The sequence below is a fragment of the Achroia grisella genome, unplaced genomic scaffold (genome assembly GCF_030625045.1).
Source record: "Achroia grisella isolate CSIRO2021 unplaced genomic scaffold, CSIRO_AGI_Agris_v1 utg770, whole genome shotgun sequence".
In the NCBI taxonomy this organism is placed as follows: Eukaryota; Metazoa; Arthropoda; class Insecta; order Lepidoptera; family Pyralidae; genus Achroia; species Achroia grisella.
Window position 1 is genome coordinate 2,480,999 of NW_026713016.1, and position 16,819 is coordinate 2,497,817.

A 16,819-nucleotide genomic window follows, 5' to 3' on the forward strand; every position below is an offset into this window, starting at 1 on the left:
ACTGATAAACAAGCCTTAAATTTGTAGTAACAATGTTAATATTAGTGATTATGTGAGTTTCGTTGCGGCCCAAGAAATCTCGTTCACATATTTAAACAGGAAAATTGGAGAGGTGGTCACGGTGCCCTGTTTACTGGTGACTTGGTAATATTAGTGCGAATAAAACTAAACAAACCACGTGTATTTACTTCGAATGTTGACAGTACTGACACACCCGTTTAGTTGGTTACACAATTTGTTAAATACCAATATTCAAATCATATTGAAAGTATTTGCTTATCTGAAAAGAAAGATTCTTTTTTTCACTGTAATGGTAAACACAGTTGATACCACATCTGATGGAAAGTGGTAACGGTAATATATGAATGACATTAAGTATATCTCAAAATACATTGAGACGTAAGTAGTCCTTCAAACCGGAATTAAGTTTGCATAGCAAGCTGCTAGCGGTAGTATTTGTTGAGATAGAGTTACCCATGTTAGAGGTACACATACACGATAGAAAACCTAGCTATTAACTTTATATCCATATGATTTCTGAGCATACACTGTAGTAAACCTAGCTCTGATAGCTTTATACTATGTATATGATGTATGATATGTTGTTCTCAGACTATTTCACAATTTAGATAAAAAAAACAATTCCCCACAAGACCTTCCTACCGACCGTAAATTGAAATTCTTCATACTTAACTTCCATTAACAAGTATAATTATTTGCTAAGTTTATTGACATTCTCTGAGCAAACTAATTTATCGATACCAACCTACTTGCAATTTCAAGAAGAACGGGTTGTTTCGATAATTATACATCGCCTTGGATTCGCCAATTCTGTACGTAGAGGTCACTGATTGAAAGAAAAACAAGTAGTATATAGGTATGTATATATTTAGTAGGTAAAAATAAAACATAATCGGTCGCAAATTAGTACGTATATATTATCGGTGAAAAGCGAATGGACGATAACATTTCATACGCTTGTGAGAATGTCGGTAATTGTTTATGCTAACGTCTGGATTTACCCATTCTATGAATTTGAAGGTCGACTTGAACTACACAAGCGAACCCTTGTTCTTCACTCGCCACCACTGAACGTGCTTGTTGTTGTTTACCGTACTCCTATTATATATATTTTCCAAAGAAGACTACCAAAAGATTGATTTCAATTTGATGAATTTTATACATGTACAATTGTATGTTGTAAATGAACTTCAAATTGATTAATTTCAATGTGATGAATTTTGTACTTTATTCTTTACAAAACTTTTCGTAATAAGAGGCTATCCTCAGTTTACTGTCATAAAACATATCTTTATGTATGTGTCAGATCAGATTTAGTTTTTGGACAGACACTACATTGTTACTTAGGTGGCAGTGAACGATATTCAAGGTCTTTGTGCTAAAATTCATTTCGCGAAGTAATCGAATTCTTCTAGAACTATATAAACTTACTCAGTTGTATGTTGTAGGTATGATGTTAGGTCTTGCACTTGTACTTGTGTTCTCTCAGCTATCAAGGAATTTCGACTATCTGTAATCAGAAAGAGGAAGCCCGAAATAGTTAAAATATTATTGGAGTGAAGCGGCAAAGCGGCTGACGCGGCGCGGCGCGGCGTGTTGGCAACCTTGTGGCGCAGCGCAGGTCAGATTTTTCGAAGGTCGATGACTCTCCTTAATCGGTACGAGTTATTATTATTTGTCAGCGCGCACCCCGGCTTATTTCGAATCGCGTTTATATGCTCGATTATCCCCCTTCACAGTTTCTTTAGCGATACCCTTTTCCCTTATTACCAGTTTTTTTGATTATTTAATACACGCAGGGTATCTTACAAATTTATTGGAGTCAGGTCTGTTGTCTTTTATATTTTTTACACTACTTCAAAAAGAATGTTCTCTAATCAGGTTATGTTACGATGTCACGATTTAACGAATATTCATTAATTCTGTCTGAAGTGAATGATGTTTTCATCGAAAGGGTTTAGCTCTTTTTTGTTTTTATTTGTACAAATATTGTTTTTACTTACACATTGTAGGTACCTATTTTATAACAACCAAAGAGATTTATTGATCAAAATATTTTTTAATTCAATAAATTTGAGGTTAATATATAACCTCAAATTTATTGATCGATATTGATAATCTAATTTAAGAAATTATTGTAAACAATGTTAATGTCGGTTTCATCCAATTTACTACCGAAACAACTTTAAGTCAAAACTAGACGAAACAAAGTGCAGTCGGACACTATACTTATCTACCGTTTCCGTTTGATCGTAGGCCATTTCTTGAAGCAGGTAAAATATTTTACGCCCTTACACATTTCGGGGTTCTCGGCTCAAAAGGTCAAAAAGGACCCCTACACCGAAACCAGTATAGCAAGTGTCAAATAATTTACAATGACAAAGTCATGTGGCCCATTGTTGATGTTTCGTAGCGAGCTGGCGTGTCATTACATAGATATTGTGCGAGTTCAGTTGCGCAACATCTGCAGCCTTACAGACAGACCGACAAAAAATTGTGATGAATAGCTTTGATTTGTCGCTCTTTACAATAACTATACCATCCAGCTATCTATTGACATGTGTACGTAAGTACCTAGATTAATCAGATTGGAATAGTAGAACAATATTATTATTCTTTTATGTATTTTGTTATATTTAAATGACTACTTCAACACAATTGAAATAAATACTTTATCCCATTATTTGAAGTAGACGTTTATATTTATTTTATAATTAAAAACAATACATTGCATATTTATTAAATGAATATGAATACCGTTATGTGTATTAATACATTTCAGTACAATATTTAATATAATTCGGTAATATACCTGAACACTTGTATAATAATTATTATATGATACAATAAGATCTTTATTATAATAAATAGTTATTTATATGTTATATAATACATGGCTTGAGTAAATAAAATGGAATAAGACTATTAATAAAACTATATACATATATATATATGTATATATACATACAAGTTATAAGAAGTACTATCCCTGCCTACTCCATTAAAGCTGTGGCGTAAATGTAGAAAGATGAATAATTAAGACATACACATGTCAGTAAACTTAATTTCAATTCGACTGTCAACTGACCTATTGGAAGAATTCCAATTAGACAGTCGTGTGTACTGGCATTAAGTACCTGCCAACAAAGATTTAGATTAATCGATTTCAATATTTTCTTGCCAACATTTTTGCGCTGAATTTGGTTACTGATTCTTCCGAATTTGCCACTTCTGAATCTTACACCACAGTTCTTATTTTAGTGGTTCTGCATTCTTGGACTTCAATGCGTCTTCAGAAGTAGTATAAACCTTTTTTATTCTACAGACATAGTATAAAGCAGGCGTAAGTTATAGAAAGTAGGTAGAAACAGTACAAAAGATTCAGACAAAGTGAGTTTTTTTTTCACCTAAAAAAACTAAACTGTCTCTGAGCGAACAGGGGAAAAGGGGGACTACCTGCGACTCGGCATTGGTGACTATAATCGTGAAGAAAGGACGTATTCCGATAGAAAAAATTGTTTACAATTTTATTTTTCTGAATTCCGCTCCAAAGGTTCAAACAGGAATCTTATAATGGAACCAATAGACGCAATGTTATTAGTCACATTTACAAATGCACTGTGTACTTGATTTATAAAATATTTACACTTGACTTTATTAAATGAAATTTATTAATCTATTGTATACATAATCACGTAACTTATTTACGTAGTTTCTTGTGTGGTAATTAGACTACTAATTTACAGCTGAAGTACGATAGTAACTGCGACTGTGTCTTAACTGATCCGTGTTCTCAACCCATCTAAAATGAACTTTACTAAACTCTACGAAAAAAGAGATTGAAACACGAATAAAGAAAAAAATTACTGTCCAATATTCTGGCAAATTTTTTTGTTTAATTATGTATTTGAATGTCTAAAATATTTTAATAACACCAAGAGAGGAAAATCCCGTTATTAAAGTACGAAATTCCTATGTAATATACTAATGTACGAGTGTGTGTTTCAAAGTTTAAGAGTCTGAGTGGATATAAATGAAATTTAACATAATGTTATTTGTATAACAAGGTGGACATAGTCTATTAAAAATAATCTGGAAGATGTGAAAAAGGTTATAAAAGTTTGTGCAGACGAAGTGATAGCTGACAGCTTGTATCTGTAAAATTTATCTGTTTATATTAAACTAAGTGTTATATAAAATTTACAACTGCTTTTTTTGAGATAAAAAGTAGCTAATATGCTTCCTAGTGGTATCTTCTATCGTGTGTTTTCACGTCTTAAGAATCTGTATACTGTACATCTGTAGATCTCTAACTGGACGGTAGGGAAAAATATTATTTACAAAAAGTTCATAAGTGGCTAATATGTCCGAAAAGAATAAATGATATTGATCCATGATCCATTCCGCCATTTAGTCGTAAAAACTTAACAAACAAACAGACACGCTTTTACATTTATAATATAAGTTTGAATCTTGAAGTTCTCTTTGAATATTTTTACTCTTCAGCTTAATGATTGACTGTTGATATTTAAGAGAACTGAAGTGAATGAAGCAGTCTGTCTAGATTTGCGTAATGCGAAATAACGCAAAAATGAATCGACCCAGTGACCCAGTTGTGGCGTCCATGAGAGTAACAAGGTCAGGGCGACGTGAACACTGTCGACATTAGCGCTCAACGGCGTCGGTGAGTTCTTGCTGCACCTTAACTCATCCGAATCATACATTTTTGACGGCCTCTGTGGTCTAGCGGTAACACACCGCCTTACTTCTGATGGTCGCGGGTTTGATTCCTTGTACGCCACAAACATTTGTATCCTTGAGTATGATTATTTGTGGCGGTCTGTATATTTTCTATGTATAATATGTATGTTATTAGGAAAAAAAATATTTGTCTAGTACCCATAAGACAACTTTTAGCTATCTTAACTTCGATCTAGATGGCGCTGAAGTGAATTGCCCTGAGATTATTATAATTATACATACAATTTTTTTCTAAATCTAATGTATGATATTGGAATGATTCAATCCCCTGCCCTAAAGGTTTACGTTGGCGGGGCACCAATGGTGGATGATAAAATGAGCGTGCAGTTAGCCCATCTTGGCAAATGACAATTTACCACGTTGGTTTTCAAGGAGAACCACCATTTATAAATCCGACAAAATTTTTGTTTTTGAGAAATATTTATCTATACTAATTCGAAAGTGTGTCTGTGTGTCAGTCTGTTTGTTTGTTATATTTTTACAACAAATCGATCTTAATGAAACATGAAGATAGATTGTGTCACGAGAACGATCATATGCTATGTTTTAGTTTAAATAATGTAGACAAAGTCGCAATTAATCTCTATTTATTTTAAACAGTGTTTAAACATAGTATTTTTTTTAATTACGAGTACACTTACCCCAGAAAGAAACTGAATAATCGTCATAACACAAAGTAAACAAAAAAAATAGCATTCTATGTACTATACATACAACATATCATCTTATCCCGTGTTGAAATCAGTCTAAAGGCTAATATTTGTAATGGTTTTATTTCAATAACAATTTATTCAGTCACCGACAGATAAGGCAAAGTCGTTGAACGTCGTTTGCTGCACAGATAACACATATTTACTATTCATTTGTCGTGAACTTTAATAAATAGCGTGATTATTAATGACGTAGGCACCACGCTTAATGACAGATAATATAATTAGTAAATGATCTTTACTACCATATCTAAATTGATGTATATTTTTTAATTTATAAATCTATCTAGTGATCCATTCCATAATGGTACATCCGCCTGCGCTAACGGTATACGCTGTACCAGAAGAGGACGATATGAAGATATTAGTATGAAGTCAGGTCAGTTAACTCATAGTGATGAATTGCCCAAACATTATTCACAATGATTTCCAGGAAGAATCGCATGATAACTGACCTGATAAGCAACACGGAATGCCAACTGTGCACATAAATGTATAGCAGGGGGAAAGGGGATTGTTAGTAATGTGGACTACCTCCACGCAGGTCCTCTTGGAAACCATCCTGACATTTTTTTGGTGAATTTGTTACGATGGGCTGACTCACATGACCTGATGCTCATTTTATCATCCTCCATTGGTGCCCCGCCAGATTAAACCGTTAGCGAAGGCGGTTGCACCATTCCATTAACATCAATTAAAAAATGGATAGGTACGACAATTTCTTCATCTAAAATATACCTAATCTACACTAGATTAGGTGTATTGTGTCATAAGATATTAGGTATATTCTTTAGTATACAAAAAAGGGGAACAAAAAATGTAATGAGTTTAACTATACGAACATACGTAAATACACGACTGTGTGTCTGTATTAGGTTTGCAGGTAGTAGACTTTTTATAAGTATGTTTTCAACAACTTCTACTTCGAACTTTTAGAACAGAACATTTCCGAAATAAAGATATAGACGAATTCCACGAGACAGTGCCTTATTTTCACTAATGCAATGTAATATTCTCTTATCTGTAGTAATTCCAAGTAAAGTAATATCGGCGCATCAAGATTTAACCTTTAGCTTATTATGTATATAAATTATCACGTACATTGTCACAAACGCTGATAATTGTGACTATTAATCAGATTTAATTAAATAAATACTTAAGACTCCATAATTGTACGCCGGCTGTTCAAGACCAACGGTTCGAGCAAACATGTGCTCTATATTTTTTATCTCTGACCTATGACATTGTCATCAATATGCATTCAAGTAACAAATATTATATTGGAGTTTTGTTAATGAATTGTATTTTCTGAACAGAAGGCATCGTATTAAAAATTACGCATTTAGAAAAATATTATTTGTATGATTTTTTGACTCTGTAGGCATGTAAGTACATTGTAAGTATACCAAATATATGTACATTGTACATATAAAGGCGAAATATATGTACAATGTACATATATTTCGCCTTTATAATTTCCATATTATTTATTTACTCTGCGGATTCATCCTATACTTATGAGATACGTCGTAATATGTATTATCTCAAAGTCATTAAGTACGCTACAATCGATAATTAATTCTGCATTTACTTAACCGAAGTCATAAAGGAACAGATTCGTGATTTTACTTTATTGTTTTGAATAGGTCTCTATTTAAAATGTTACTAAACAGTCTATTAGATAATAATAAATATGTATTATTTGCATTAAACAGATTAAGTAGGGTCGTGCACGTGCATAAAACAAATACTACAAAATAAACAGTTTTTTACCTTGTAACAACAACAATTTTGTCAACACAGCAATAGTACCCACTAAAGTCGTGATGTAGTTATAGCATACAATAATTGCAGGTGATATAACTAAGTATAACATTTCTTTTAATTTTCTTTGTACTTAAAATAATCTATTTAACCTTGTACCTACCGATAATAATGTGTTAGTAAAAACACGTAACAGGGACGTAAAAATGTTTTAAGTTATCAGTAATGTTCATACAACAAGGAACTAGTAAGGCTGGTACTAGTGTCGTGACGTAATTGTGTACCTACGAGTAAGTTAAATGGATTAATATAATTACGTATGACGTATCTTTTAGCATTTTAGTTACCTTTTAACGACAATTATTCAGTTTTTGTTTATTGAGTCCTCAAAATAATATCTGTACATTGATACAAGAAATAATAGCTTGTTTTTATTTTATGAAATTTTCTCGCCTTTACTATTGGCTACAGAAAGGCTACTTTTGATTTAAAGGGAGATAAGAAAAAGTAACAATTTTTAAAAACTATTTGCAGAAATTAGCGTTTTTGCTTTGAATGTTTTATATTGCAACAGCAGGCATGCGCGGGCGCTTCACGTAGCGGCACGGGAGCGCCGACCGCTTCGCATAACGGCAACGAATACCATTACCAGACCGACCGCTCTTTTTCTTTTATATCACAGTAATTTGATGGTCTATACCAGTGGTTCCCAACCAGTGGTCCGAAGACCACCTACGGACCGAGTTGGACCGCTAAAGTGCATAAAGTTATGATGATTTCTATAAAACCTTTATAGCTAACCGTGTTATAGTTCAGTTATAAGGGCTTCGTATTGTTAGTGAATAAAATAAATGCGGGTAGCCAAAAAGGCGGCAAGTAATCGGCATCATAATATAACATGTTCGGGCAGTTAAACGTATGCTTGTTTAAATATTACTAATGATTAAATATTATTTATAGATCAATAGTGTTCTTGAATCTTTTTCACTAACAAGAAGTAAATCAAAAGGTCCCAGGTCAAAAAAGGTTGAGAATCACTGGTCTATACTTTGTATATATGCGCGTAGGAAATTACGTAAAATTATATCTTACGATAAACATCGGAAAGCTAGACTAGACCAGGTTGGACTCCATTTTCCGCAATTGGCCTCTCATTTGGGCCGTTGTGCGTGAAGACTAGACCAGTACAATGTACGTATCTATTAATTATATAAATATTATAATTAAAAATGATGAATAACTATACAACATGTAAAGCGTAAATCATTCAAACTTCAATAGGTATCAACGTCAGTCAAAAGAAGTTCGAATTCGAACCGCACAAAAAAAACTTGTGTCATTTTATATTTCTGAATGAATCTTCGGTGTCGAAAATACTGACAGCAAATCAAAATTAATCCGAGAGACGGCAGTAGCATGGCCTACTACGTTTTTTTAATGTTTGATTACGGATTGGTGTACCCACCTGCGCTAACGGTTTACGCTGACGGGATACCAGTGGAGGTTGATAAGATAAGCATGTGGCCAGGTCAGTTAGCCCATCGTGTCTAATTCACTAGAACTTATCACAATATTATCCAGGGGAACCGCGTCGAGGTCCACCTGACATAGTACGTAGCTTGCAATATCCTACCACTTTACCTATACATATTTAATTTTACATTTCAACCGAGATTTATAGGTTTTTTTAAGTGACCCGGATTCTCTCGAGTATATGTACATAAAAAAGTAATATTCACAATGCGAAAGTTTGTGACTATGGTTGGATGTTTGTTACTCTTTCCCGCAAAAACTACTGGACGAATTTTTGATGAAACTTTACAGTCATATAGCTTATACATCAGAATAACATATAGGCTATAAATCTCACGCGGGTAAAACCGCAGGCACTAGTACTATATATTTATTTTCAACAATATTTATTTAAGTATTATATCAGTTGTCTCTTACCCATAATACTGGCTCTACTTAGCTCGGGACTAGATGGAGGGTTATTATTATGTACTCCTAAAATCACCCTAACAACAGTGTCAACTCACACTAAACACTACATTGTACAAACGTGGGCCAGATGTCTATGAACTCGGGTTCAGAGTCGGTCAAGACATGGTGCGAGCACCGTGTGTCATGTTGTTGACTCGGCCGCAAACTATTTGCACATAATGATGTTTTATTTTGTTTACTTGCTATTCAGGTTTATTTGAAAGTGTTTTCTGTTTTCTTTTTACTTTTTAACCCCCGATGTAAAAAGATAAGTGTTACAAGTTTGATGTGTCTGTGGCAATATAGGTCCTAGACTAATGTACCGATTTCATGCGATTTTCTTTTTGTTGGTATGTCTCCTTACTCGAGTCATCTTCAATAATTCAATAAGATCTATTGAATTATACGTTTATGACTGCATAACGAACTCAGGAAACTTTGTACAGAAGTTGAAGCATTTTCTTGAACTTTTACTCGTAAATTTATGAAATAACTAATTAGTAACTAGGACTTAGTGCAAGAACTATTCTTGCAGATATAATGAGTACTAAATGAGCACTGACGGATTTATTTTTTTACTGACATTATAATATGCTATTTATATATTGACTTCAGTTGCAATTTAATAAAGCAGAAGTTTTTGTAGGGCTAATGGAGTTTCACTGAGAGGTAATGCGTAAGAATAAACTATGTTAGGCACCACAATATAGAGGTATGGAGGTAATCACAAAAACAAAAAGACAGTATCGACTGTACAAGGGAAAAGAAAACTCAATACAAAACCAACGGTTACTCTGGAAATCCTTTTCTTATTATGTAAAACTTGTGACGCGTAAATATGATCATCGAGATATAATGACCTCCAATAGCTAGTATTGGAATAAAATATTGACATATATATATACAGACCACATTTCTAAAGATACTTGTATCTACGAGTATGCATGTGGTCCGTGTAATGTAATTAAATCAAGTTCCGTACCGCGACGGTCGACTTCGCAGCAACTTAATGTTAATTCGATTACTGTAAGTCGTTTCTCAGAGTTCATATAGTTACATTGAAGATAGTTATTTTTCCTGACCGTTGAATAACTGCAAAGTTGTATTCCGTACTTTATAACTTTCTGAATAAGTAGCAATAATCTTGCAAGATATAAAAACAACTTGTTTTCCACTTGCGTGCTTCTCCAACTTTGTTGTGAAATGTTCAACGGTCGTAAACATTTTATTGTATAATGTTATACATATTTAATTTTGAGACCGAAGATCTACATGAATATTTATTCGGTAACAGAACTAAATCATCCTTGTAACGAAGGATAACAATCTCGCCCTTTACGAGGATTCTTGTACAGTTGGCATTCCTGGTACGGTACCAGACAACACTAAGTGAGAAACTGATACCAGTATAAAATGGTTTTTGCTTAAAGAGAACAAAATATATAATTACTGTGGAATGCGAGATGTTTATAAAAGTGCATAATTTTATTTATGTTATATAATTACTTTATTATTGCCAATTAGTAACGACCGGCCGAGTTATTATATAATATAACAATTAACACATTAAATAACCTGTATGCACACTATGAAAAATCTTACATTATTTTTAATATTTCACTTGTTTTGTAACATTTCACTAAGTTGACTAAGGTTAATTTAAAAATAAATCCATAAATTACTTTGGCTAAAAAAATCGATCATCGTAGAACGTCGTAATAATTTATGTAATTGACCGAAACAAGTGAAAACAGTTGCTAAATGGACCTACGAAGAACCATATGCGTGAGTTGACCCAGTTAAGCGAAAACGTAACGGTAGTGTCGGCAATCCAAAAGCCGGCAATCACTTGGAAAGTAATCAGTTGGAAATGGCACTTTCTCTAGAACAGGTCCCAGCGACGACTTCGGTTCGACGTGTGACCGCGCTTACCGCATTGGTCTGGTGTGTCGTGTTACACTGCGAAAAAAATATAGAATGTACCATTGAGAGCGTCACTGATGAGCGGCTGTCAGGTTGCTAATGAAGTTCGTCACAATTCGTACTCATGATCAGGGTTGCCAACCTTATAGTATGAAGAACCTCAGTCAAAACCTGGCATATCAATAAATAAAACTGTCTGCAATGAAGATTTATTTATTAACTTACCTAGGTTAAAATCTTGTAAATATTTTTATTACGAGATTGCGGCTCACCTGGTGGTCAGTGATGACCATCCCCATGAACACCCGAAACACTGCGGAAATAGCAATTGCGTTGTCGGCCTTTTGAGAAGGAATAACATCTTTTCTTGAAGTTTTGAATATCGTATTGGTTAGAAAATACCATTGCTGAATGATGATCCACAATGTAGTTGTGCATGGCATAATGTTTCTGTAAAAACTCACGGTGAATGATGATGATCAAGATGGTATTTTAGTTTCTGGCGGGTAATGTGATGGTGAATTTGTACGAGAATGAATCCACGAACGTCGTACCGAGGATCAAAAATCTTGTACCAGTACGGGGAACCTCACACGGTTGGCATCCTTGTTCATGGCAACTTAGAGTCACCTCGGTACAACCTTGTAATCGCAGTTTTGCAATTTGCAGACGTGTTGTCGTTTTTGCCCGCTAATGCAAAACCATAACACGTTTTTACCTGATTAAGAAAATTAAGACGTTTCTTAATGCCTAAAAAAATTAAAAAATGTTTCAAACAATATTTCTTACTTTTTTTTATAGGTACTTGTGCGAACGTTGTTCCGTGATTTTATGACTTCTACATTTAGGAGTCAGAAACGGTTAAGTCCTAAATCTGCTTTTTACTATTGCTGGTTGAAAATATGTAGTTATATAAATAAGGACAAAATTCATAAGTTATAGAAACAACTTGAAAATTTCACCTACTTTACTATATACTGTTTTAAATACTTTGCTAGTAGATTCCATTCTAGTAAAAGAAGACAATTTTGTTGCATTGCAGTTGTTAAAATAAATATATTTTTAAATATCTTGAATTAAACCAATCCTGCATATTTTGTCTCAATATAGGTACTAACAGAACACCTTCACAAATGGTCATTCAAATTCTGCAACACTTGTAATTCTAACGGCGGCCGTTCAGCTTGGCCAATACATTATACGGTCGCTATTAAAAATAAAAACCTGCGAATCATTCGGTGTTAAAATGTAAAGGATACATAACATTCCAAATGGCGAGAGCGAGCGAGAGAGAATATGAACCAAAACAAGTGCGTTACCCCCGCGAAGATAATCCACGTATTTATTTTTATATATCTCCAATGTAGCGGATCGAATGAGCAATACGTATCGTACGGATGTGTGTAGGATGTAGTAGGTACGTAGGTACCTAACCTATATATTTATAAAACTGATCGTGAAATGGTTCTCATTATCATTTCAAATTTATTTTCATCCTTATCCTTATATTTTGTTCTGTATCCATGGTTACCTCTCACTCGAAAAATCACACTGAAGAAACATGCTTATACTCATTCTTCTTTTTTTATAAGGTTGTATTTTTTCATGCTGGACCTAATTCTAGGTTATTTTTTGAGTTATGATATATATCATTATTGTCTTGTCATTAAAAAATAAAATGTCTTGCCTTGTTGTAAGATTACTCGTTCTTTATAAATTTGAGCAATAGATAGTCCATGTCAATATATGCAATTAACTAAATATAGGTCTATTTATAAATGCATCAATGATACGTATGTAAAATTTGACACTTTGTTGGTAAAATATTTTTTTCAACGTTTTATGTTCTAATAAGTGATCGCTGGTCATGCGCAATTCGACAAGCATTGTTAAGCTGTACTCTGTAGTAACAGCAAGATGCGACCTTTACGCTCGAACGCGTGGCCATGAGAACTCCTGAAGGTTGCGTACTAACCGATTACTGCTGCGCGATTTGAGTAATTTTTAACTTTTAATTTGCCAACTTGAAAAATAAAGAAGTCAAACGAACAAAAGTACTTAGAGATCTTTAAACTTCTCTCAGTTTTACGACAGTCGACAAACCTCGTAAGCACATTCATGGAGCACAAAAACAGCCTACAACACTACAATCTTGTGATATTGCTTGTTGTGTGCGTGTGTGCCAAGCCAATAGGTCGACCAACCAGTCGGCCAGACGTTCCCCCTCCCTCGCTCTGTCCTCCGTCTGTTCTCCCCTCCCCGTATTCCCCCCATTGCACCAGCCAGTCAGCGTTTAGTCGGCGGTCTGTTCTCACGCCGTTTGTTGCTGACGCTCTCTCTTCTTTACGTCATACTTCATTTTGTGGAAATTTAAGTCTTCTAATATAGTAAGTGTTTTTTAATAGAGTGTTATCACTGCGTTCAACATTCAAGACCACATAAAAGTTTTAAAGAGTACATTTTAAAATCTTATACTCACTACCGCTTTGTCTTGTTACAGGTACCTACTTGGAACTGGGTGTGAACCCAGATACGGTGTGTGAAGTTTTATGTAATAAAGAAGAAACTAAATAGATTGTGTATATTTGCCGTGTGTGTGCGTGTAACGATAAAATTGGATTAGAGTGAAGTTTTTATTTTAAAAAGTGAAGTGTACCTACTCTGCAAATTACTCTGCAACTGTTATGCGCTATAAACAAGTGATTTGTGTCATTTATTGGATTTTTATTTACTTGGATCACTAGGAGCAAATGGCAATTGTAAGTAAACTAATTTATTTCTTTAAATTTAGCTATCTTTGATTTTAATAAACAACAGAATAAGTGTATCGAAATGTTATCATGTTACTTCGGAATAACATCATTAGTGTTTTTATTAATACCAGTTTACATACCTTTAGTGAAATTTCATAGAATTAGGAGCAGTACCTGGTATTTAGGTCAGTAACAGATGTTCAATATTATGTTTATATTGAATTCGAGCCAACTAGTAACTAAGAAAATGCCTACAATGAAAACAATATAAATATATTTTTCGCTGGATATCGAGTTAGTATAAATAATACTAAATATAATGCTACAGAAAAAGTAACAGTTTAAAGCATATGAGGAACCCAAGAATTGTAATATAGTATTTAGTATAAATCCTATTTATTAAATAAGTTACTTTCGATACACAGTTTCCGTCGACATTGTAAGTATTTCGCTGCTTATTTCTAAAGTAACATTCCATAGTGCGACAACACTTTATTATCATATCTTTGCATAATATAAATAAACGATACTATTAAAAATAAAGATTAAATACTATTGCCCAAATTCATACATTTCCTAAGTTTCTATATGTAAGTGAATAATTATCGGTAAGTAATTGTAAGCAATCAGGTGCATGCACATTGATAAATAAATTCGCACATTCTCGTGTTTTCATAACGTTTGGATACTGTTGGCCTTCTTGCTCTATTCCCTCTGTATCTAATTGAATTGCTCATTGTGAATTGTTGAGCAAGGTTCGAAAACTAATGAGATATCGAGATCGCAAATATACGGGCGCCATCTTCTCGTACTGCCTGACGCGCATCACGACCTCGTGTGCAAGTTCACTAAATTTAGAACACGGTTGACACTTTGTGTTCCCGATATCAAAATGAATATTATTTATACGGCGAGCGGCGCGACGAGGGAAAATTTTCACTTTAATAATCATTGTTTATTAATGGAAGTAAATTAATTTAGTTGCGCGTACGCTGTGCTATTCCTATTCCTTGTCACGCACGTTGACAGCGTGCCATCATCATCATTTCAGCTGCACCCCATTTGACGCCCAGCGATGAACATATGCCTCTTATAGACGTAAATCTGTATGTATACTGTTAAAATTACAGCATTTTTGCTCATATAATTTGAACATTTTCAAGATCGTTAGCATCTCTCTAGGTGGGATTTAATTTTTAGTAATGGAGAAAATAGTGACTGTTGCTAGTAATGTCAGATCAACGTGGTGTGATACCATCGAAGTCATTTCGCCAAGATGGTAACATGCTCATTTTTTCATCCTCAACTGGTGTCCTGCCAGAGAATACCATTGGCGCATCATTTCATGTTAAAATTCAGTGTCTTAGCATGCGATATTAACCATCCAAAGATAAGAAGTTTGTAACTGCTCATAATAATTAGCTTTATTGACTTCCTTCCTCAAATTGGATTGTGTGACGTAGTTACAAACGTTTTCCTCTTAATTTGTGTTTGAATATTAAAGCAATAAACCCTAATTAAATTTTTCCCCAAACAAATTGTCATACTTAAAGGGGATTTGGTTGGAAGTAAGAATAGCACAAAAATTATCGGCCTGCCTGGTGGAAACATGCATGCAGGTGACTTTATACAAAGTGGGTACCACGACGAAATAATAATTCGTCGCAATTGTGTGGCTCTGTGCTGTGAAGTCGCTATCTACCTACACACCGAGAAGTGGGTCAAGGCAGATTCGCGGGCGGTCTGCGTTTCCTCCTAGGCTAGCTCGGCCTGACACCGTGCATCACGAGTCTCGGTCACAATAGTAAATTATTAACAATAGTTTATTTCAACCTGGAGATAATTTTACAACAAATTAATATCTATATATTCAGAATATTTGATCCTAAAAATCAACTTGATTTTTAAAAATTTCGATTTAAAAATATTATATACACGAGTACTATAAAGCCGATTGAATCATGTCTCAATAAAGTGACGTAAATGATTGTAAACTTCACAAGATACACAATTATTTGAAAATTGTATCTATCTTTATCATAGATAATGTGGAAACTTATCTTATCGCATTTCGACCACTGTGTGCCACCACTACTATGAGGAAGAACCTCGTTAGTCTGTTTGAACGTTAGATCAGTCGCTATTAATATAAATGGCTTTTGAATGCTAAATTTTAGACATGGCACGAATAATTTGTTCTCACGAAACTACACAATTCAGCTTATTTTTTAAAAAATTCTAATGCGGTCGGGATAATAGCCATCGGCTGCAATATGTATGGACATTATAAAAACCTATTGTATTTTTTTATCTAGACATTTTTATAATTTTCTCGAGTCAACAAAACGTGTACAAAACACGTTTCTTGCATCACACTGGAGACATAAGTTTGAAAAGGTTTAATATAATAATAACCACAATTTTGAAGAGTGAATATCTTCGTCTTATATGCCTTGGGAAGAAAGAAATAGGTGCTCTATATTTACAATACAAAAATACATTTCCTTTAACCACCTTGGAAATTTCTGGCAACAAAAATCCATACATGTGTACATGTATGAATTTTTGTTGTCAGAAATTCTTTAGAATTTTGCTTCGATGACTAGATAGTAATCTACATATTGTAAAAAATGTAACCTTTCTGTTCTAATCAACTAAGATATCCAAAGCTGCAGTGACCCTGAAGAAACCTTCATGACAGGTTATTAAAATTATGTTTGTCTAGATTACATTATCTGTTTCTTGACAAATAAGTAGATTTATAAGGCATTTATTAAATTACTAGTTAATTTTGGTAAAATTATTTTGCTAAAATATACTTGATTTCAGACGTATGTATACTCTAATATGATTAACGTTTCTTACTCCCAATAAGAAAGAGAATGTGTTATTGCGAAATATAAA

The 16,819-nt window shown here is 33.8% G+C and overlaps 1 protein-coding gene across 2 annotated transcripts in view; it reads left to right on the plus strand.

Annotated features, from left to right (window-relative positions):
* LOC131850454 (uncharacterized) overlaps positions 1 to 16,819 on the plus strand; it is a 71,396-nt gene that overhangs the window by 22,288 nt on the left and 32,289 nt on the right. The window contains exons 1-2 of one of the 2 annotated variants that reach the window (XM_059200675.1): positions 13,467 to 13,549; positions 13,663 to 13,921. The gene's annotated coding sequence lies outside the window, so the exon portion shown is untranslated. Of the gene's footprint in view, positions 1 to 13,466; positions 13,550 to 13,662; positions 13,922 to 16,819 lie in introns of those variants that run through there. The other variant, XM_059200674.1, reaches the window with a different exon arrangement.